General features: G+C 38.8%; 1 protein-coding gene and 1 long non-coding RNA gene across 2 annotated transcripts in view; both read right to left on the reverse strand.

The window, feature by feature from the left end:
* LOC118734209 (protein MCM10 homolog) overlaps positions 1-24,427 on the reverse strand; it is a 41,354-nt gene that overhangs the window by 8,117 nt on the left and 8,810 nt on the right. The window lies entirely within an intron of this gene.
* Positions 14,122-22,674, reverse strand: LOC118734211. The gene is made up of 2 exons (XR_004992355.1): positions 21,587-22,674; positions 14,122-14,845 (listed from the first exon to the last, which is right to left on the reverse strand). It is a non-coding gene; the product is annotated as an uncharacterized LOC118734211 (long non-coding RNA).

The raw sequence follows: 24,427 nt of genomic DNA on the forward strand, positions 1-24,427 counted from the left end.
TGTTTGAGCAAAATCGGACTAGTGGTTCTCGAGTTATGTCAAAAAAAAGACCACCAAAGGTGACAATTTCGCCTATATGATAGTTATATATATATCTCGATTCCTAGACGTGACCCAGCGAAACGCCGGGACACGTATAACTTGTTTTTGACCGATATAACATTTCCCGTTGGTTTCATCCCATCCCGATTTTGACTGTCGCATAGTGTAATTTACTTTTTTGCTTCCTTATGTGTCGAAAAATCACTGAAATGAATATCCTTGTTTTCGGATGCAAAATAACTTTTAATTTAATTTGTATTCAAATTATAATTTTTCTTGAAGTCCGATGACGGAATCTTTGCTGCGATATATACCACCACAAGCAAAACTCATACGAGAAGAATACGAAAGATGTTTTATGTCACCAATTGGCGAACTGCCATGACAGTATAAATTTACTTAAAAAAAAACTTAAAAGTTCAATACAGACCACGACAAAACGGTAGAACTTCAACATTTCGACCAGTCTTGACTATTTTTCTTCTATTTGTTAATCTTCATTATTTTTGTATAAAAGTATAGCTCATTGTCTCACAAAAACTGCATAAATCCAAATTGCAAGCTTTATACAAAAATTATAGACATTTCTTAAACTTTTGAACACAATCCCGCGGTTTTTAATTTGGATTTCTAGAAAAAAAAATGTTATTTAGTTTTATAGCTCATTAAAATTTAGTATAAGGGGGAAGTTTGAAGTTGCTAAAAAACCATTGAATTGTTATCAAAAGTTTAAGAAATGTTTATAATTTTTATATAAAGTTTGGAAACTGGACTTAAGTGGTTTTTACTAGACAGTGAGATATGGCAAAAAATTAACATTAAACAAACAGAAGAAAAAAGTCAAGACTGATCAAAATGTTAAGGTGCTATCTTTTCTTGCGAGCTGTACACATAATTATAAAATTTCATTCAAAACATAAATTATGTAAATTCGCAGCTTTCATTTAAACAAACATAACTATTTTGTACCAATTTACTTGTAATGAGTAAAAAACCTCTACGTAACAAAATTAAAACGAAAACTGTTGCAACTTGAACTCCACATAGCACGTTGCAGTTATCGTCGAAAAATAAAAAACTATACACTCAAACTTCTAAATGAATGCGTGAGTTTTCATTGGACACAACTTTTTGCTTCTTTGCTTTCAAACAGCAAAAATATTTGCACAAAATGAGCCCGCAATATACAAAGCAGATACAATTGTTTTATTTTTTTTTTATTAAGAATACGCCATTTTTACACAACAGAGAAAAAAACAGAATTTAGAAGTCAGCGCAACACCTTATGGTCACAATTGCCGCATGCTCGAACAATCGTGTGATACGTTTGGGGCAATGTTTGTCACTATATTGCTTTTCGCCAACTTGCGGCAATCAGAATTGTATAAAAAGAGGCAACCGTGTGACTGTACAGAATTTGATTGGGACAATTTTTTTATTGTGCTCCAATACAGCACAATAAAAATAGTTCCAGATTGGTCCATTTGCGGCAATCGTGGGATCTCAGCTTTAGCATATTAAGGGCCGTACACTTATCTATTTTAAACTATAGTTAAATCGTTAATAGATAAGTTAACAGCCTTAACACTTCTACAGTATGTATGTATAAAAACGTAAGGAACATACAATCCATATATATCAGTCCTTCTTAGTTTAAAAATTCATCTCTTACATAAATGAAAAACAGTAGATCAAATCAAGCATATAAAACTCATGCCAAGTATAAGTAAATTCTCCAAAGGGCTAAAAAAGGGCTAGGGGCAATTTTAAATTTAGGTGGCCAAAAAAAGTATGTGGTAGCTAAATCTAGCCACCAAAGGTCTAAAACGGCAACACTGTGCATAATATGTACATTTACTACCAATTCGAGGATTATACTCCTGATATTTTGGACGAGGAATATTAAAGAGTCAATAAAGAGGGAATGCCAACCGAATCTTCCAGAAAGGAACTATGAGAACTATACCTGGCTTGTTAAGTAATGTAAAGACACATATGTAAGTTTTCACTTTATTTTTAATATAAAAATGTAACAAAATATTCCAATATCCCTTTTTTGCTTAAACGTATGTAAATAAACAGTACAATTTATTTCTTATAAATAAAAACAGTTGAGGTAACACGTAAATTCAGTTATTTTCTTAAAAGTATAGACCTTCATACATTTGGTATTAGTAAACATTATTTTTACATTCCACTTTTAAGGGCTTCTTTCTTCAGTTCCCTATAACGGTCCCACTTGGCTCGCGTTGCTTCCGATCGCTGCGTGGCCCTGTAGGCGGCATCTTTTTTCTCTGCAGCTTCTTGACAATCCTCATCGTACCAGTTGGTCTTTCGGGCTCGCTGAAAGCCGACTATTTCTTCGGAGGCGGTAATTAATGAGCGAGAAATGTGGCTCCACTGCTCGCGTATCTCGGTATGGTGCCGTTGCAATTCACGCAGCTTCTTTCTTCCAATAAAGGATTTTTTCTGTTTCTCGGTATAAACGACGCATAGCACTATCATTTTTTCATTCCCCCATTTCAAATTCCCGCCCGACTGTAACCAGCTGCTCGGCAGGATAATACCCTGAAATAGGTGCGCTCCTCAGAGGTGAAAACCGTATGGTAGTTGGCGATTTTAACGCGCACCACGATCTTTGGCATTAAAGCATGTCAAATGATCGTAGGGAAATACACACTTGGCTGACCAGACAGACGATTCGACATTCTGCACAATGAACAACGACGCACCCACCAGCAGGTGATGCAGCTTGCCATACAACAATTGTAAGCGTTGGTCTGATAAACAGCATAACGTGGCGACATATGCTGACCTTTACATCCGGCCATCTGCCCATAGTCATCTCCATTGATAAACCTGCGGACTTTACTTCTACTACTACTACTACTTTACTTAAGCTGATTGGAACGGCTTCGCGGAAGTTACTGAAAGCACTTTCTTCCCTCCCACAACAACCGATGTTCACGTAGGTGGCGTAAGTTCCGCAGGGTTGTCACAGCTGCTGCAGATAGCTTCGTCCCAGCCGGTTGTACTACAGACCCCGGCCCGAACATTCCTGCTGAAGCGGCTGTTCTAGCCAGTGATCAGACTTTAAAAAAATTATGTGCGGTAGAATCAGGAAAAAAATGTGGTAGATTTCAAAAAAATGTGGTAGATCTCAGGTTTTGGATCAAACTTTGTACAAAAATTGAAGAAATTCTGTAATTTTAGTATAACAAAGTACAAGATTGAAGTTGCTAAAAATTGCGTTGAGTTTTGTAAATTTTTTTCCTTGACAGTGTAAAGCAGGTTCACTTCATATTAAGATATCTTTCGAACATATTTTAAAAGATTTCTGCAACCTTGCGGAGTGCTGCCAGCCTTTCTTTTTATCACATAACAACAGCTAATTAGGATTGGCCGATTTTGACAATTCTCAATTAAAAGTAATTAACGCCTCAGAAACCTTAGATGCACTTAAATTTGCTACCACTTTCACAAAAATCGCCGTTTTTTAACATTTGCTCTATTAATTCTTTTTATAAATCATATATTTTGCAATTTAACACAATAAAACCACGTTTCTTGTCGAAAAATTTATTACTGAGAAAATTTACTATTTTACAGTTTATTTTATTCGGCTTTGTTTACTTTTACTTGAGAAATTTTTATCGTCGCCCGGAATGCGGAATCTTGTATTATATCTTTCTTGTTACCATATAGTGTTTAGTGTTGGACCATTTTTGCTCTTAAAACTACGAAAATTATGTCAAGCAAAAATAAAACTACTCAAAAACGCGAATATGTGGTAGATTTCAGATTCACCTTGAGTGGCAGATCTACCACAATGTGGTAGAAGTCCGATCACTGGTTCTAGCCGATGAACGTGACAACCTTCGTCAGGGCGATCGCACAAATCCCGCAACAGGGATCTAATACGGAGATTCGGCAGCTTTTGAACGTACATAAGCGCAAGAAGTGAGAAGAGCATTTGAAGACTTGCAACTTCACCTCTGGTGTGAGTAAGCTTTGGTCAATCAAGAGTTCTCTCTCTCTCTCTTTCGGCGATCGCGCATCGTATCCGGAGCGAAGCGCGAGCGTTTTAACCGACAAATCCCGCTGCATACTACGGCGGACAGAGCCACCGTAGAGTGACCAGAAGGCTGGGCAACCTGTCAACAGGTCCGCCTCTTGCTTTCACTTGCGGTGAAGTTCAGGTAGCCATCGGGAAGGCGAGATCCTTCATACAACAGCACAGGCATGATGAGTGACTTATAGAGTGTGATCTTTGTACGACGAGCGAGGACTTTACTTCTCAATTGCCTACTCAGTCCAAAGTAGAACTTGTTATTTGTGTTAATGCTGGTGCACAAATAAACGAAGTCGTCTACTTTTTCACTCTTGTAACTGTCACCAGACACGTGTGAGCTCAGACTCTTTGTGTGATGACAGGAGATACTTCGTTTTGTCACCACCAGACCCATTCGTTTTGCTTCTCTATCTAATCAAGGCAGAACTGACGTAGCCCTTGTTTTTACCGATAATATCGATGTCGACGGCCTACGCCAGCAATTGTACGCTTTTGTAAATTATTGTGCCTGAGTAGTTCAGTTCTGCGGCTCTTATTATCTTCTCCAACATTAGATTAAATAAAATCACACCTTGTCTGAAACCTCGTTTGGTATCAAACGGAGAGGTCTTTCCCAATTCTGAAAGAGCTGATGGTATTGCTCAACGTCGTTTTACACAGCCGTATTAGTTTCGTGGGGATACCAAATTCAGACATCGCGGCATAAAGACAACTTCTTTTCGTGCTGTCGTAAGCGGCTTTGAAATCGACAAATAGATGGTGCTTGTCGATCCTATTCTCGTGGGTCTTTTCCAAGATTTGGTTTCTTGTGAATACCTGATCTATGGTGGATTTGCCAGGCCTAAAGCCACACTGATAAGGTCCAATCATTCCGTTGACGGTGGGCTTCAGTCTTTCACACAATGCACTCGATAGGACCTCGTAACCTATGCTTTGAAGGCTGATTCCAGTCGTCGTGCATGCGTTCATCTGACCATATTCTGCATAAGAGTTCATGCTTGCACCTTATTAGCTCCTCGCCACCGTACTTGAATAGCTCGGCTGGCAGGCCGTCAGCTCCAACAGCTTTGTTGTTTTTCAGCCGCGTAATCGCTATTCGTACCTAGTCATAGTCAGGCGCTGGGACATCGATTCTATCGTCATCGACTGGAGGCTCGGGTTCGTCTTCTCCACTACTTTCAGTGCTGCTGCCATTCAATAAAATGGAAAAGTGTTGCCTCCATAGCTTAAGTACGTTCTGGACATCAGTCTCTAGGTCGCCATGGTTGTTCTTACAGGAGTTCGCCTTGGTCTTGAAACCTTCATAAGTCGGCTAACTCTGGTAAAATTTTCGGGCATTTTTCCTGTCGGCCAGCATTTCAAGCTCTTCGCACTCACGTATTTCCGCCTCTCTTTTTGAAGCGGCAAATACGCCTCGCTTCCTTCTTAAGTTCCTTGTAACGGTCCCACGTGGCTCGTGTTGCGCCCGATCGCTGTGTGGCCCTGGAGGCGGCATCCTTTTTCTCTGCACCTTCTTGACACTCCTCATCGTACCAGTTGTTCTTTCGGCCTCGCTGAAAGCCAACTATTTCTTCGGAGGCGGTACTTAATGAGCGGGAAATGTGGCTCCACTGCCCGCGTATGTCGGTTTGTTGGAGAGTGCTCTCAGAGAGCAGGTGTGAGAGCCGAGTGGCGACCGTCTGTTGCGATTGCAGCTTTTCGACGTTAAGCTTACCTTGCATTGTTGGGCGCACATTTGCTGCTGCACATAGGCGGGTGCATATCTTGACTGCAACAAGATAGTGGTCCGAGTCTATGGTTGGCACTGGGAGTGTACGTATGTCTAAAACACTGGAAGCATGCCCTCCGTCTATCACAACATGTTCGATTTGGTTTCTCGTTTTTCGATCTAGAGACAGCCATGTAGCTTAGTGGATCTTCTTATGCTGGAATCTAGTACTACATATTACCATATTTCGGGCCCCGGCGAAGTCGATCAGCCTCAATCCGTTATCGGACGTTTCGTCGTGGATATATATATATATATCGTCGTCGTATATTTATAGAGAAGGACCAAGAACGAATCAGCGTGGAAACTGTCAAATACCAACAAAACTGGCGAAGCGCATTTTAAGAGCGGCCAGCCAGAGACAATCGAATTTTAACAGAGCCCAGCCAGAGGCAAAATAAATATAACAGAAATTGTCTCATCAAAGCAAATGCATATTTTTCTTGTTAGAAATGAAATGCTGATGGCTTTTTACGTTTTCACATCGCTTTTATTGTTCTTTAAATTGGTTAATTATTTAAAATAAATGCATGCATAGGTCGAAATATGTAATATGTACATATTGTGTACATGTATATGTATGCGAGAGATACAATTTTGTGAATCTAAAATGTGAAAGTTATGCAAACATGTAGTATGCATTTGGCAAATTCGTTGGTGATTTGCCGTCGGCATTTGGGTTGAAAAAATCGACTTTTACTTTTTTACCGATTCATATGGTAGATGCTACGCTATTTTCAACGCAACAAACCGCAGTTTTCTAGCTGCCTTAGTTTTTCCCCAAATTCACTTAAAAGATGGACACATTGACCAAAAAATGCAAATGCGCACTGTTTGGTGTCGGCATTAAAAGCGAAGCAAATCGGTTTTTATATATTTAACGATTCTAATGGTAGTTTATAGACACGATATTTTCAATGCAACAAACTGCAGTTTTCTAGCTGCCTTAGTTTTCTCACAAATCCACTTCAAAAAAAAAAACGTACAAATGCATTGATTGCACGCACGTGTTTACTTCAAAGTTGTTTTTGTCGAAAAGTTATTTATATTGAGAAAAACTGTGCATTATCATTTTTCACTGCTATACTCGTATTATATGTAAATAATGGGGCATATGCATAGTTAAAATAAAGCCGACACTAAAGTTAGTTACAGCTTTTTCATATCACTTTCAGTGAACTAGGCATCTGTGAAAAAAAATATGCAACTAACTTCTTATTTGGGACTGACAAACTTAAACTTAGAGTAGACTTTATTTCATATACGAATATGCCCCAATAGTTTTGGAGTCAAATGAAAATGCATTTCCCCATGCATATGTATGTACATATATATGTACTCCATTAATTGATAACGTTTTTACATGCATACCTATATATATATATATATATATGTATGTACAAATGTGCATATTACTGCCAAAATGCTACGCACATACATACAAATGTACATATGTACAACTCACGGCAGCATACATACATATGCACATAATTACACGCATACTCAAATACAACAATAACTATTTCTTTCATAAACGCATGCGCGCATTTCTCAAGGCCAAGTAAATTCATTCATAAAAATAATCGCAGCACATCTACCCGCAAATTCATCACCCTCAAGCGCAACTTTTTCAATCCGACACAAAAATTCTAAAATCTTAAAATGAAGAAATCTCGGCCAGCCAAGTGAAAAGTGGCAACTATTTCTCTATATCCAGTAAAATAAGTTATTTAGTTAGTTAGTTTGGTAATTTTTGGCAAAACACTCTATTTCTATGTTCCATATCAATATTTCAATCATTAACTAGTTTTTGAGATGTAATTTTAATAAACATTAAATAAAAGTGTACGTTTTCTGCTGGAAAATACATTGATTTTTTTTAATAAAACCAAAACTTCTAAAACCACAAAAATATGTGGTTTTATCGGAAGTCCACAGATGTAACGTGGCAACTTAGCTCGTTTTCATATTTTTAGGTCCGAAATTGAAAAATTGTTGTCCATGACGCGCCACAATTTTTGTACAGGTGGGTCAATGTGCGTTGAACAAAATTTATATATATACAAAAAAATTATTTTATTTATTTTTTAATATTACAATTTTCTATACTTCAAAGCGTTTATAAAAATATATTTACATATATGCACGGACGATTTTTAATATTTTTCAACCGTAAGCAAATCTTCAGTACCATAAAAGATTCAAACACATCAAAGTACAAGCAATGCAATGTCCAAGCTAGTGGTACTCCATTGTGCATGTGTATATGAAAGTATGCATGTATGCGTGTAAAAAATGCCAATTCCAGTTAGTGTTTAACCCATTTTAGCGGACATGGTTTTTTTGGTTTCAGCTGGTTCCAACTGTTAATGAAGCACAATTTTTATGGTTAATCTTGATGAAAGTTACATGTATCGTCGAGAACATGGTTACATGCAGAATTTTAAATTAATTAATATTATTCTCCATACAAAATGTACAAGTATTGCCATATTCAATGCAAAGTTATGCGAAAATCTAAATATTTCGCAAACGTAGGGTTAATGGTTTCGCGCACGTGCCAATCTGGTGGCGATTCGCAGAAATTGAATAATTTGTGTAGATGGAAGCGGCGCGGGGAAGACGAAAGCAGAACAATCGTATATATGTATGTACTTATGTACATTTATAAATGCATACATACTTACATTTTCATTTGTTTGTCTTTTTAGATGCATGAAAAATTTGGTATCAGAAATAGGTAATATCAATGAAATGCAGTTTACAAATATGTGCTTTATAAATTTAGGTTTATTAATTAATTAGATATGTAAATGACAATGTGGGGGACAAATATGTACATGAGTAGCGAAGCTGCCACCCATCCAATGGTAACTTCTTGCACTAGAAAAGATTTGAAAACTGCATTATTTCCCTAAATATTGAAAATTTTGAAAAATTTCTTAAATAGTTTCGGCTTAGATTAGCGAGATTTTTACTAATTGCTGGGAAAATCGGACGTTTTCAGATTTTTAGTATTTTTAAAAAAAGTTTCCAAGTCGAAAACAATTAAAAACTGAATTATTTCCATAAATATAGAAAATACGGAAAAAATTCATATAGACTTCCGACTTAGTTTTGTGAGATCTCTACAAAAAAAGGAAAACAATTATTTTCACAGGTTTTTTTTTAGTCCAATACCAATAGTTTTTTAATTGAAAATAACACAAAAATTGGAAAATGTTATATAATATTTTCGATTTACTTTAACGTTGTGCGTACAAATCACCGAGAAGAAATTATTTTTTCTCCTAAAAACTCTAATACTAATAAAGTTTTATAATTGAAAATATAACAAAATATTACAAAAATCGAAAAAATGCTATATAACATTTTCGATTTATTTTCACGGTATTTGTAGAAATCACCGAAAAAAGGGATTTTTTTATCAAACAATATTTTCACAAAAAACACAAACACTCATGGGACTTTTCTATCTGCAATTATTAATAAAATATCACAAAAGTCGGAAAATGTTTATACTATTTTCGATTTAATTTCATGTTACTTGTACAAATCATTGAAAAAAAATTTAATTTCTTTTACTTGGGTTTTCTATTTGAAAATTTTCCCAAAATATAACAAAAATCATCAATATTCATATTTAATTAACATTCCAAATGCTCTCGTGAGATTTAGCTCTGTTAACATTCTTCTTTTCTGCTTTGTATTTTGCATTCGCTGTTAAGTATTCCAAATATTTGTCGTCCTAAAATTCGCTTCGCCAGTTTAGTTGGCTCGAAAAATGTGGCATTCACAGTTCTTGGACCTTCTCTATAAATATACGTTCTCTGGTTTTTGTTCACTTTTTATTGCGAACCAGCACAAATCAGCTACGCTACCTACCGGATTTCATACGACACAATCAATTCCTAATATAGAATAACAGAATGTAAGCATTTATCGTGCATCGTACGAATTCATAATAGGGGGTATAACGTTGTGAAGCTCATACAGCTCATCGATAAATCGTCTGCGATATTCGCCATCGCCAACGCGTAAAGGTAAATCTTTCGCAGAATCTTTCCCTCGAAAACTCCAAGAGCCGTTTCATTGTCCTTGCATCCGCGTCATACACCAGCACAGGCATGATAAGTGGCTTATAGAGTGTGATCTCTGTACGACGAGAGAGGACTTTACTTCTCAATTGCCTACTCACTCCAAAGTAGCACTTGTTGGCAAGAGTGATTCTCCGTTGGATTTAAAAGCTGACATTATTATTGGTGTTAATGATGGTTCCCAAATAAACGAAGTCGTCTAGGCAGAAAAGACGTAGCCCTTACTTTCTCCGACAGTATCGATGAGGTCGACATACGTGCCTGAGTGGTTCAGTTCTGTGGCTCTTATTATCTTCTCCAACATTAGATTAAAGAAATCACACGAAAAGTAGTCACCTTGTCTTAAACCTCGTTTGGTATCAAACGGCTCGAAGAGGTCCTTCCCAATTCTGACAAAGCTGACGATATTGCTCAACGTCGTTTTACACAGCCGTATTAGTTTCGCCGGGATACTAAATTCAGACATCGCGGCATAAAGACAACTTCTTTTCGTGCTGTCGTAAGCGGCTTTGAAATCGACAAATAGATGGCGCGTGTCGATCCTATTCTCTCGGGTATTTTCCAAGATTTGGCGTATTGTGAATACCTGATCTATGGCGGATTTGCCAGGTTTAAAGCCACACTGATAAGGTCCAATCAGTTCGCTGACGGTAGTGCTGTGCTGAGTCGCTACTTTTAGGTATTGATAGGGCATTCGCACGAGGCGATTTTTCAGGCAACTTTTAGTTGAAAGCAAAAATCGCCTCGTCCGAACGGCCTTTCAACTAATCGCTTTCAACAAAGTTGGTCGCAAGCCAACTTTGAGCTCGTTCAACTTTTTTTCCTTGCAACCCTGTGTTTGTTTACATTCTGTATCAGTGTTGGGTTATGAAATTGTTCCTTCAGTACGAAATCTATACAAAAAATGTACTTTTCGGCTATAAATTGTATACACTTTTTAATTCGCTCATATATTTTCTTAGTACATTCCCTTCAAGACCAATGATTTTATGGTATTCATGAGAGAGTTTTATTGTTTATGTACATACGTTTACGTATTTTACACTTTTACAAATTGATTCCACGTGCACATGTATTGCATTTAACGCAAATATGTATGCACCATTTTCAGGTATACATCTTAACAAAAAGCATATTTAAGTTATTATTAATGGATAAAAGAGACATTTTCTTTGGATTCAGTACTAAAATTTGACATTTTAATAGAATTTCAAGTGCTTATCAAAACTTTACGAGAAGATTTGACCATTTATCTTAATATTATTCAATTTTAATTATTTTTTGTACAAATACGCTTTATATTTTAAGAAAAGCCGTACAAATCCAAGGTTCAAACTTTGTGCAACATTAAAAAAACCAACACACTTTCGTAAAAATTTCGATCTATTTAATTCGATTTCCTAGATTTATTTTGAGTTTGTGGTTTTTTAGCCCATTAAATTTTAATATAACTAACTTTTTAAGATTTCTTTGATGAAGGTGTTGCTAAGTTACTCCATATAAAAAAATCGTCCGAACACCTTTCGTATGGAAGAAAATGGCTGACATCGTCGACAAAACAAAATTGCCAAGTTCAACGGTAAGTCCCAGCTACTTTAAACTTGCACTTTATTATACTAAAATTGAATGGGCTAAAAACTAAAGAATATTAATAAAGCTCGAAATTTTTACGACAGTATGTTGGTTTTTGGATGTTTCGCAAAGATTTAATCTTGGGTTTATACAGTTTTTCTTAAAGAATACATTATAGTTTATAAACAGATAATTAAAATTAAAGAAGAATAAAATAAATAGTAAAACCTTGTCAATATGTGAGTGCCGTAAAGGTATTATATTTAAGAAAATCTCTTCTTATAACTAACGAAGACTTTGTTTCTATATGAAGCTGACTTTGACATTTTGTTTTAATAAAACTTAATATCGAAAAGTTTCTTTAAAAATTTGGCTAGGCTATGTTATACTGGTTCGTTCAAGCCATTTTTCAAAACTTACAAAGGTAAATACGAACAGGCGAACTGTGAATTTTCAGAGCTATATATTTTTAGTATTCATTACAAAATTTTACTAAAAAGTACTGCGTAGTAGGAAAGTATATTGTAAATGAAATTGTATCAAACAAGTACAATTGTACCAAAAATGCCAACACTGTTCTGTATACATACTTTTTTTTTTTTTTTACTTTTTTACTCTTATTTTATCTTTCAGCTTCGCTAAAAGCACTTCTACCAACGCTTGGCTTCCCAAATTTACGCCAATTGATAAAATTTTGCGATTTAAATTGATTTTCAATAATGTAAATAACGATTCGTGTTGAATCCAAAATCGCCTCGTCTGAATAGGGATGGCAACTTTTTCACTTTCAACTTCTCATTCAACTACGTATTCAACTTTTGTTGCCTGTAAAATCGCCTCGTGCGAATTCCCTATGATCAATACTCGGTAGCGATTTGAAAAGTATCCGATACTTTCGATACTCGGTACCGATAGGTTGAAATTTCTATTAGGAGCGCACAACAGCCAAAAATATGGAATAAAACCAGTTCAGGGGAGCCTCGCATACGGGGCTAATAGATGCAGCCTATAATCGTGAATAAAATAATAAATGTATGTATATAAATTTTCCGAATAGGTTTTATGACAGTGATGCAATAAGAACTGGAATGGGGATTTCCATAAAAAATCTTACGGAGGTTCACCTAAATATCACGTTCCCTTACTCTAAAATTTTACCCAACCAGAATTTCGAGAGTACACATTCGCCACAACGCAAATCTTAATAAGTCTTCTTTGAAGAGAGAACTAGCATAGGTATAACGCATTAAAAGGTCTAATAATGTGTCAAAGGTTTTTCATCTTTTAAGAAAAGCATCGTCTTATTTTTAACTTTTGTGTTTTTTAGGTGAAATAATTTTTTTCCAAACTTCAAATGCATATTGTGACTTAGGCACTCCGCACATTACGCGCCTAATTATAGTAGTGTAATCGTTTCGTCATACCCAAACGAATGCATGACGACTCGACTTCTGCACACTTGCGCGCCATACATTAGTCACCAGCTAATAAAAACATACCACACATTATACACTCTCTGCCCGTTCTTTCTCAATTACACACTTCCGCAAATATTTTTGCAGTGAAATATTGCATAAACACCTATGGTTCAATACCATTTGAACGAATTTCAGCTCGAAATCATTAATTTTTATTTACTTCCTCCCAAAATGACGAATAAATTTTATTTCCAACACAAAACAGTAAACAGATGACGATTTCAAAACGGCAAGCGCCTTACACTGTTGGGCGCTTCGATTTATGAAGCTTTTATGATTAGGCGAAAACATGATTATGAATCGTAATGTACAGAGCTTCATTGAAATACATGTGTTCGATTACACTACTATGATTCGGCGCTTAATGTGCGAAGTGCCTTAGGTTTAATGCAGTGAATCGGTTTCGGCTGCCGAATAGGAAGTATTGGATACCGAAATTTTTGTAAAGTATTGGGTACCGACAATTCCGCACATCACTAGTTGACGGTGGGCTTCAGTCTTTCACACAATACACTCGATAAGACCTTAAAATCTATGCTTAGAAGGCTGATCCCGCCATAGTTGGCGCCTTTTTTGTGGATTGGGCAGAGCACACTTAAATTCCAGTCGTCGGGCATACGTTTATCTGACCATATTCTGCATAAGAGTTGATGCATGCACCTTGGCAGCTCTTCGCCGCCGTACTTGAATAGCTCGGCTGGCAGGCTGTCAGCTCGAGCCGCTTTGCTGTTTTTCAGCCACGTAGTCGCTATTCGTACCTCGTCATATTCGGGGGTGGGATGTCGACTCCATCGTCATCGACTAGGGGCTCGCTTTCGTTTTCCCCACTACTTTCAGTGCTGCTACCATTCAGTAGGGTGGAAAAGTGTTCCCTCTATAATTTAACTACGTTCTGGACATCAGTCACTAGGTCGCCATGGTTTTTCTTACAGGAGTTCGCCCTGGTGTTGAAACCTTCACTAAGTCGCCTACTCTCTGATAAAATTTTCGGACGTTATTCCTGTCGGCCAGTGTTTCAAGCTCTTCGCACTTGATCACGAATCCGTGATTACTGGAGTGAGTTGGACAATGAGTAAAGAAAAACGTAACTGCTTTCTTTAAATTCATACAAGTTTTCTTTAATTACGGTTTTTGTTTAGCGATTACAAATTAGTGGAATTTCAAAAATGGAATATTTAGCGAAGCGGCAGTCTGGCTGGTAGCAAGTCAAAAAAAGAAGTGAGAGGCAGCCTATTACGTGCCTACTAGGCAACCTATTCAGAGTATTCAAGATTCACAATAGTTATTTTGAGTTTAGTACTAGAAGAGTTACAATAATAGGGAGGTGCCAGAGCTGCCGCGCTTCGTCCATGACAATATTTACAAACAAAACAAATTTAAACTGAAGCCTCGCTGAGGTCCATGTCCTCGACATGCCGGCGGGCCTGCGGAGTGGTGAGCAGCAACAACTCCTGAAGCTCCTCCAACGTTGCCAATGTCTTGGAGATCAATTTTTTCATCTTCCTCGCGCGCTCAATTCGGGCTTGGAGGCTAGAAGCGGCCCTTCGGATGCCTCTCCTTGATTTAAATTTTGCGGCTTGGTGGAGGCGAGAAGGTGCGGTGGAGCAGTGTGTGATGTGCTCGACCACATCGACGACAACTGCGTCGGGAGTCGAACGACCCAGTGGCATGGGAGGTGGCCAGGAAGTTCACACAGTAGTGATGCACCCGTGCTGATTCCAATCGTTCGCCCGGCGTCATGGCGAGGAAGGCTTTGCAGATCTACAACGAGTGGTTGCGACAACAGAGCCGACACTTGGATAACTCCTCTCTGGATCTGTAAAGATACATCGAAGTACGTTGTTAGTTGTGAAGAAAATTAATGCGGACAAGTGTAAAGCGGGGATGAGTATGTTATGACATGTAGTGGTTATGAGTTTGTAAGCTACAGATAGGGCGATTGGGCTAAGCAGGTGGTAGTAAACAGAGCTTCGTTATGCTTCGCGTGACAATTCCGGCTTGGGTGCGGATGTCCACGACGCGAATATTCTGATCAGGAGCGGGGTGTAATTTTGTGACGCGTCCGAGGCGCCACTCATTGGGGGGTAGGAGGTCGTCTTTAATGACAACTAGATCTCCTTCTCTCATGTTCGGCTCTTGCCCCTTCCATTTATGCCTCTTGTGCAGCTCCTTAAGATACTCGTTTTTCCATCGTGTGCTGAATTGGTGATGGAGTACTTTGAGTTTTTGCCATTTGTTAATAAGAGAGAGATTCTCGTGGTTAGGTTCAGGGACTGAAAGGATTGGGGCGCCGCGAAGGAAGTGGCCTGGAGTCAGTGCAAGTAAGTCGCTAGGATCCTGTGACATGGATGATAACGGCCTGGAGTTAAGCACCGCTTCAATGCGCACAAGGAGAGTGGTGAACTCCTCAAGAGTGAAATGATGATTTCCAGCGACCTTTAGCAGATGGGTCTTGAAGCTCTTAACCGCAGCTTCCCACAATCCTACCATGTGAGGAGCGTATGGGGGAATAAACTGCCATGAAAGGCCATGGTAGCTATACTTTTCAGCGACTTCCTTTGAGACTTCGTGGACAAAAGTGGAGAATTCCCTCTGAATAGATCTATGTGCTCCTATGAACGTCTTGCCATTGTCTGGCATGATTTTCTTGGGGATCCCTCGACGACCGGCGAATCGGGCAAACGCCGCCTTGAATTCTTCAGTGGTCAAGTCGGAACAAAGCTCCAGATGAATGGCTTTGGTGGAGAAACACACAAACACACACATAGGCTTTGGAGTATGACGCTCGTCGTAGGGTTGACGTTTTAACCATAAATGGGCCGGCAAAGTCGACACCAGTAGTGTGAAATGGGAGCGAGTATGTCGACCGTTCTGGTGGTAAGGCAGCCATCATTTGGGAGTGCATCTTCTGCTTGAGTACCGTGCATACCTTGCAGTGAAAAATGCAAGTCTTCACCTTTAGCTTGAGTCGTGGGATATAATATTCCTGCTGAACCATGCGTGTCATCAGCTGTTTTTCAGCATGTTGTAGAGTGTAGTGAAGAAAATCTAGGAAAAGAGTACAGTATCTGGATTTATCTGGAACTATGATTGGATGACGTTCGTTATACGTCAGAGCAGTGTAGGATAGACGACCATTCACGCGCATAAGGCCATGTTTATCGAGAAAGGGGTTCAGAGAAAACAAAGAACATTTTTTACTGACTGGCTTGGCTGTCTCCAAGTCTACAATAGTTTGTCCGTAATATTTATATTGAGTGGTTTTTATGAGTCGTAATTTGGCCTGATTTATTTCTTCATGGGATAAGGAAGTAGTGGGGGGAACTGATGATTTCTGTGTTCCTTTAATAAAACGATACATGTACGCAACTAGTTTGAGGGCTCTGGAGAAGGAAGAGAAGCGATCGATGAGGTCGTCGCCTTCTGTCACGTGAAACGTTTCCATTTGCCTCTTTTCAGGGGGAGTAGAGCTCTTCGGCGTTACTTGTGGCCAACACGCAGGAGGCTTTGTTAGCCACTCCGGGCCTTTCCACCAAAGCGAGCACTCTACCAAATCTTGCGGTCGGGATCCTCTTGTTCCTAAGTCGGCTGGATTTTCGGTGGTGGAGACGTGGCGCCACGTAGCGTTGTTGACATCTTTGAGGATTTGGGATGTTCTGTTGGCCACGTAGGTTTTCCAGGTCCATGGTGGTTTTTCCAGCCAAGCGAGCACGATGGAGGAGTCGGTCCACAAAGTAAGTTCATGAGCTTGCAAATCCAGTTGCGATCGAATTTGTATCACTACTTTGGAGAGAAGAACTGCCGCACACAGCTCTAAACGGGGGAGACTCACAGTTTGCAGAGGGGCTACCTTGCTCTTTGCCGCAAGTAGCTGGGAGGAAATAGATGTGTCTCCGTGCTGAACTCTTAGATATACGCAGGCGCAGTACGCCTTCTCGGAGGCGTCTGAGATACCGTGTATTTGAATTGCCTTATCTGGGGAAGATTGTACCCATCGGGGTACAGATATCTCCTTAATTGCGCAGAGATTTTCCCGGAAAGCGTTCCATTTTCAAAATGCTCCAGGCTTAACGTTTTCGTCCCAGTCTGTTCTCTCCGTCCAGAGTTGTTGGAGGAGCATTTTGGCTACAATCATTATGGGCGTTAGCCACCCTGCCGGGTCGAAAAGTTTCGCGACAGACGAGAGGATCTGTCGTTTCGTGGCCGTGATTGTGTTCGGAAGCGGGTCTACGGAGTATGAGAAGGTGTCTGTGAATGCGTTCCACTTTATTCGAAGGGTTTTTGTAGAACTAGTGTCCTGGAACTGCAGAAATTGGGTTTCAAGGAGATCAGACTGAGGAACGTTTTTTAAGATAGTTTTGTGATTCGCGGTAATCTTTTTGAGAGGAAACCCCGCTGGTTTAAGGGTATCGGAGACCTGTTGTAAAGACTCGCGGGTTGATTCTAGATAGGATGTCGTCGACATATGTCTCCTTGGTTAATATCTCTGAGCTCCTGGGGTACCCCTCTTGAGAGTCTTTGGCTAGCTTTTGGAGGGTTCTTATGGCCAAATATGGCGCACAGTTCACGCCGAACGTCACCGTTTTTAATTTAAAGTCCTCTATTGGACCCTGTTGAGATCTGCGAAATAGAATTCGCTGAAAGTCCTGGTCTTCGTCATACGCATATATTTGGCGGTACATCTATTCGATGTCGCCGTTAAATACATATCTGTAGAGACGCGATTTGAGAATTACGAGCATTAAATCATTTTGTAGAACGGGACCTGTGTGGAGAACGTCATTGAGAGAGATGCCGGAGTGGGAGAGCTTTGAAGCGTTAAATACTACTCGGACCTTAGTAGTTTTGCTATCGGGTTTTAAGACCGCATGATGGCGTAAGTAGAACGAGAAGTACTTGCCGTCACGTACTATCTCATGCGAAGAGCAAGGTTCCATATGGTTCAGAGTAATGTATTCTCCCAGAACTTTCGAATATGGTTGTAGTTCGGCTCTTTTTTCTATGCTTCGTTCGACGCTTAGGTATTGTTGTTGAGCTGCTGGTCTTGAGTGTCCTAACGCTATTGTTTCGGGAAACGAGGGTTTGAATGGCAGCTTCACTACGTATCGTCCGTCTCCTCTTCGAAAAGTGGTCCGTTGATATAGCTCCTCGCAGAAGGCGTCGTCGTCCGTTGGAATTGATTCCGCTGGAACCTCCTCCTGCTCCCAAAATCTCCTGAGGAGATCGTTTAATGAGTCGCCGGGGTTCTCAACTATTTGAGTGGAGAATGTTGAAATTCGTTCTGTTAGTGGGCCGCTTAGTATCCACCCAAATATGGAGTTTTGGGCAATCAGGCTTCCACCAACATTAGGTTTAAGTCCTGGAAGTAGAATTTGTGGAATAAGGTCGCTACCTATTACCATATCGATTCTGGCAGGAGCGAAGCAATTGGGGTCTGCTAGGGGCAACGATGGGTATTCTTGAGGGCAGGAAATGAGTCAGTTGAGGCAATATTATCGCAGTTGCAGGTATTTTGATTTGCAAATCTGACGAGCCAAGGGGTAATTGAACATACTTTGTTCGAATTTTGGACTATTCGACCGCCCATTCCTAGAATTTCATAATGTGTGTTTCTAGTTGTAAGACCAAGTAGCTTTTGTATGCGGGAGGATACGAACGTCTTTTGAGATCCTTGATCTATAAGGGCGCGGATTTGAACTATTTCACCATTATGTAAAATTGGGTAGTAAGGTTTTTTCTTTGTTACTCGCGAAATGTGAGAGAATTTGTTCCTTGCTATTGTGGTTTGCATTTGGCTTGATTTGAGGTTTGGTAGTCTGATTTGCGCTAGAGAGGCGGGTTTGATTGATGACTTGGGGTGTCTTGACTACCTTAGTGGGTTTTTGAGCCCCCGACGTTTGGGTATTCGTCGAGTAATGGAGCAGGGAGTGGTGTCGCCTTTGACAATACACGCATGTGAAATTGCTTGTACACTCATTTTCTAAGTGAGAATATGCTAGACAGTTCTTGCAGTAATTATTTTCTTTTATATATTTATTTCGATCAGAAGTCGAAAGTTCTTTGAATTTTATGCAATTCATCATGGAGTGATTAGAGTTGCACAGTTTGCACGAAGGAGTGAGTTTTATTTTTGAAGCTGTGCATCTGGTTTCCTGGGGTTGAGGTTCGCTGGGTGAAGTTGGGGTAATTTTTTGGTTTCCCTGGCCTATAGGTACTGAGACGCTCCACAACTTCATATCGCGTTGTGAGGAATTGGTCCATTTCTGACCAGAGAGGGAGTTCTTTTCGCGAATTTAGAGATTGCTCCCACAACGCTATAGTTTCGTCTGGGAGTTTCGACGAACAGAGATAAATCAGCATCGGGTCCCAGTTTTCTGTGGTCACACCGTTCGCTTTAAGAGTGGAGAGACAATTGTTTATGGTTGTCTGTATACTTTGGATTTTTTCCCCGTTTTCATTATGTACGGGCTGAATATTGAACAGGGTCTTTATTTGGTTATCAACCACTATCCTACGGTTTTCGTACCTAGATTTCAGAGCATCCCACGCGAGTTCGAAATTGTTGTCATTTAACCCGTAATTTTTTATAATTAAGCCAGCTTTACCCCTTGTTTTTTGTCTCAGGTGATAAAGCTTTTGGGCTTGGAAGAGTTTAGGATGCTTGATGTACACCGCTGTGAACATGCCCCTAAAGGACGGCCATTCCTCATATCCTCCGTAGAAGATATCAGTGTCACATGCGGGTACCTTGAGATAGTTACCGGGTTTGGTTTGGTTATGGGGCATAAACATCGAGGGTGGGAGGTTGTTGGTTGTTTTCGACTGGATCTTGCTGAGAAGTTCGTTTACCCTCAAACGTGTGCTCAATCCGGCGTCATTGGATGCATCATACTTCGATTCGCATGATTTCCGCGTCTTTTCTTCTGCAGTGCTCATCTGGAGGTTCTCGTGCGCCGTGTCCACCAAAGCCATGTACCTATCCAGCTGCTCCAGATATGTTTTTAATCCGGCTTCGGAATGGTCCGCCTCGCAAATGTTCCACCATTTTTCGCAGTATTTGTCTAATCTTGAGGTTTCAAAGAGGAATTTCTTGTAAGTATTCACTAATTCCTCTTCGTCTGCCTCAGATTTGGATCGAGTCTTAATACGGCTACGAGTTTTTCCTGCTTATCTTCTGTCATTGCTTTAGAATTTGAGGGCTTTAACTTTTAAATTTACTTCAATAATAAATTTTTAAGGGAATTTTAATTATTGGTGAGTTTTGACACACCGTATTATAAGCGAGTTATTTGTGCGCTTGTCCCACTGTGCTGCTTGAGTACAGTCACAGTATGTATGTCTGTATATTTGCCTTTGTTTTGAGAGAAGCAAAGTACACTTGATTTTCAATTCCGCTAGAGCAGCGCTAATTGCGACTGTAGATATTTATATGTATGTACATATACACTTTGCCGAACCGTTGGCTTAAATATTTTGTATATCCGTGTGTACGGATGCGTGTTTACCGCAACGGATAGAGAGTAGTGGCGCCAACCAGTATTTATGTACGTATACTTGTATATGTATGTATGATAAATAGTATGTATGGGATATCTCTAGATTTATATTTCGCGTTAGTTCGGTTTTGGAATGTAGGTAAATATATTTTTTTTGCTTGAAGGGATCTCATGCAAGTTATGTGTGGTGGATTTTATGTTATTTTTCCCACCGTACCGCTTCAGCGCATCTGACGACAGTCCGGAGTATATACGTATGAAGTAACGGCGTTGTTCGCTCGTTAAAAAATTGTTGAGAGATAAAGTTGCTAGCTATATGAGTGCGAGATGTATATATGCTGGAGCATATATATATGGGAATTTGGTGGCTAGGGTGGCTCTGATTATTTTTTATTTATTTTATATTATAATTTAATTTTTTTCTTAATGCGAATTTTCCTAAATAATAGGGTGATTTTTATGTATTTTGTTTGACTTATGCCTTTATGTATATTTTGATAAAGTTTATCACAGATGATGCAGAGATATCCCTAGTTTTCTAGTGTACGTATGTATATACATCTAATTCCATGCAAACTGTACATATAAATTGCGCGAATGTTTATTATTATTTTTATTTATTTTTCTTCGAGGGGTAGTTGATGTGCGTGTATGTATATATATATATGATTTATAGACTAACCACAGGGCAGCTAAAGGAGAGCGATTATGGGTACATGTAAAATGTGCAGCAGCGGAACTGTGCCAGTTGCCCAGCGAGAAATCGGGACTTAAATGCTTTGGGAGTTTGTTTGCCCCGCAAGGTAGTATAGGGGATGTATGTGAATTTTTATTGACTTATTTGCACATATGTATATGTATAAGTACACCTTAGCGGATTCTATAAACCCGTGGATGGAAAATAACGTTAAACGGTAAACTCGGAATAGAGGTTCTCTTGTACCGTACCAAAGTGAATGAGTACTTTTCAACGAGTTAGTAATAACATGAGAAAACCGCTAATGTGATAATATACATATGTACTTATGTTTGTATATAATATTGATATAATTGGCACTTACTTTGGCATCCTTATTTTATTTTTTTTTACCACCTTTGAGACTGTACCGTCCGGGAGTTTGCTGCTTCGTGCGGCTGCTCCGCCTGCTGTGAAAATATATATATATTTTTTTTTGTTAAGGGGGGGCGCAGGTATTCTGCTAGCGCCGTGAAAATTATATTTTTTTTTGCTAAGGGGAGGCGAAGGTATTCTGCTAGCGCCGTGAAAATTTTATTTTTTTATTTTTTGCTAAGGGGGGCGGAGGTATTCTGTTAGCGCCGTGAAAATTTTATTATTTTTTGTTTTGCTTAGACCTTTTGTCTATTAGTTTAATAGTTTATATTTCACTTCGCACTTTAAATTAACTTTTTGTTTTAATTCGAGTTTTTTTTTTGTTTTTATTCACTTATAATTGTTTTTAATAGTCTTCACTTTTAATTGTTTTTTAGTTGGATTTATTTTACATACACCGCACCGAAATGAGTAGCACATCCGCACGCGACCGCTGACCGTAACTTTTTGTTTGCCAGCTAATGCCAAGAAGTTTACCGCTTCGCTTTTGAAGATTTTTTGTGAGAGCTTCCTTATGTGCTTTGTGTGTATGTAAATATATATGTACATAAGTTTGTACTTTATTAAGAGGGAGGGTTACCAATTGTGATATTTTCTGAATTTTTAAAATTTTTGCTCGGGCGCCATGATCACGAATCCATGATTACTGGAGTGAGTTGGACAATGAGTAAAGAAAAACGCAACTGCTTCCTTTAAATTCATACAAGTTTTCTTTAATTACGGTTTTTGTTTAGCGATTACAAATTAGTGGAATTTCAAAAATGGAATATTTAGCGAAGCGGCAGTCTGGCTGGTAGCAAGTCAAAAAAAGAAGTGAGAGGCAGGCTATTACATGCCTACTAGACAACCTATTCAAAGTATTCAAGATTCACAATAGTTATTTTGAGTTTAGTACTAGAAGAGTTACAATAATAGGGAGGTGCCAGAGCTGCCGCGCTTCGTCCATGACAATCGCTGAGGTCCATGTCCTCGACAGCACTCACGTATTTCGGCCTCTCTCTCATCATATTTCGGGACACTCCTCATCGTACCAGTAATTCTTTCGGGCTCGCTGAAATTCGACTATTTCTTCGGCGGCGGTACTTAATGAGCGGGAAATGTGGCTCCAGTGCTTGCGTATGTCGGTTTGTTGAAGAGAGGCGGGTGCGTATTTTGGCTGCAACAAGATAGTGGTCCGAGCCGAAGTTTTGCCCTCGGATTGTACCTAATTCGTAATACGGCACAACAGAATGCAAGCGTTTATTGTGTATGTATGAATTCATAACAGGGATGTATGTTCAAGTTTGGGTGAGCTTCTCCTCCGATTTGTGTCGTGCTTTGATGTTTCCCTACAACGCGAAGGTATCTACAGTTTTACTCCGACTCCAAACGGCGATTGTAATTTTATGAGAACCTGTGTGCAAACTACACCGGATGTTTGCCACCCATGAATTGATACCACTTTTTTAGTTCGCAGAAGCATGGAGAATTACTCATTGAGTATTAGATAGAATGATTTTGCGGAATATTTACGGGCCTCTGGCGTTGGCGACGGCGAGTACCGGAACGATGGGCTTTATGAGCTTTACAACATGGATATAGGCAGCGAATTAAAATACAGTGGCTCCGCTGGCTTGGCCATCCCGGTCGAATGGACACTGATGCTCCAGCTCTGAAAGTATTAAACTCGGAAACCGCTAGGGGTAGAAGAGGAAAAAGGACTGGGTTCACTTTCCATTACATCACCTTTCGGTTGTTTTAGCAAAACTTAGTGTCATGAATTTTCCCATAAAACTTGGCGGGGATGTTAAGAAACGTATATATTTACATTATTTATCACTCTTTTCATTTTATTAGTAATAGTCTTTAACTAATTTGTTGTTAAATGCTTTGCAGTTTCATTAGCAAAGTTTCATACAAAAAGAGCACTTATCACTTATGAGTCAAAATTCCTGAAATGGGCCACTTGATTAACACTGGTCGAGATATTTATGTTTTTTTTTAATCTTTTTGTAGAATTTATGATATACATATATGAGAATTCTATATTTTTTTTGGAAAATTTTAATTTTTTTATGAATTATTGTTTAAACAATTTTTAAGTATCAACTCAGAAAAAGATTGTTTTCTAGCGATCTACTTGATGAATCCGGCTGAAATTTGGTATGAGTAATAAATAGTAATCAAGCTTTCGAACCAAAAAATGGATCACTATTTTTTTAAATAGCAACAATTAAAAAAAAATTAAAATAAAAAAGTGTTCCCAATATATTCCAGAACTTTAATACCAAAATTCAGATTCCTTGTTTTCTGATGAATAATTAAAAAAAAAAATTCGAAACTTTCATACGGTCAGAAGTTATGCTACTTTTTCTCCTAATGTTCCGCATACACTACCACGTGGCAGCGCCTAATTGCGCGCTTCTTACAGCATTATACCATTATATGCGAATGTGGCATGTGAATTCGTGAATAGTACATATCAATTCAAAGTTTGGCAATTTAAACATTATCCATTTTGAAATTATGCGCCAAAAATTTACACATAGCTTTTATTTATCTTTCAGCACAAGCTGGAGCAAGTTTTTTATAACTTTTTGAAAAAACCTTAGGTAAAGTCTCCCTTGCCCAAATGATTAGCATGGGCTAAGAAATAGTTTTTCGCATTTTCTGACAAACGTGTTTTGAGTTATGTCACCTTTGAAGATCGTGTACGATATGCAAATAAGTGAGTTTCGTTGTATAAATAAATATATACATACATATGATTAGTGCAGGTTAAGAACAAATTTTTATTTTTTATTAGCTTCGG

Source organism: Rhagoletis pomonella, unplaced genomic scaffold, assembly GCF_013731165.1.
Source record: "Rhagoletis pomonella isolate Grant_MI unplaced genomic scaffold, Rhpom_1.0 Rhpom_scaffold_00002, whole genome shotgun sequence".
Taxonomy (NCBI): Eukaryota; Metazoa; Arthropoda; class Insecta; order Diptera; family Tephritidae; genus Rhagoletis; species Rhagoletis pomonella.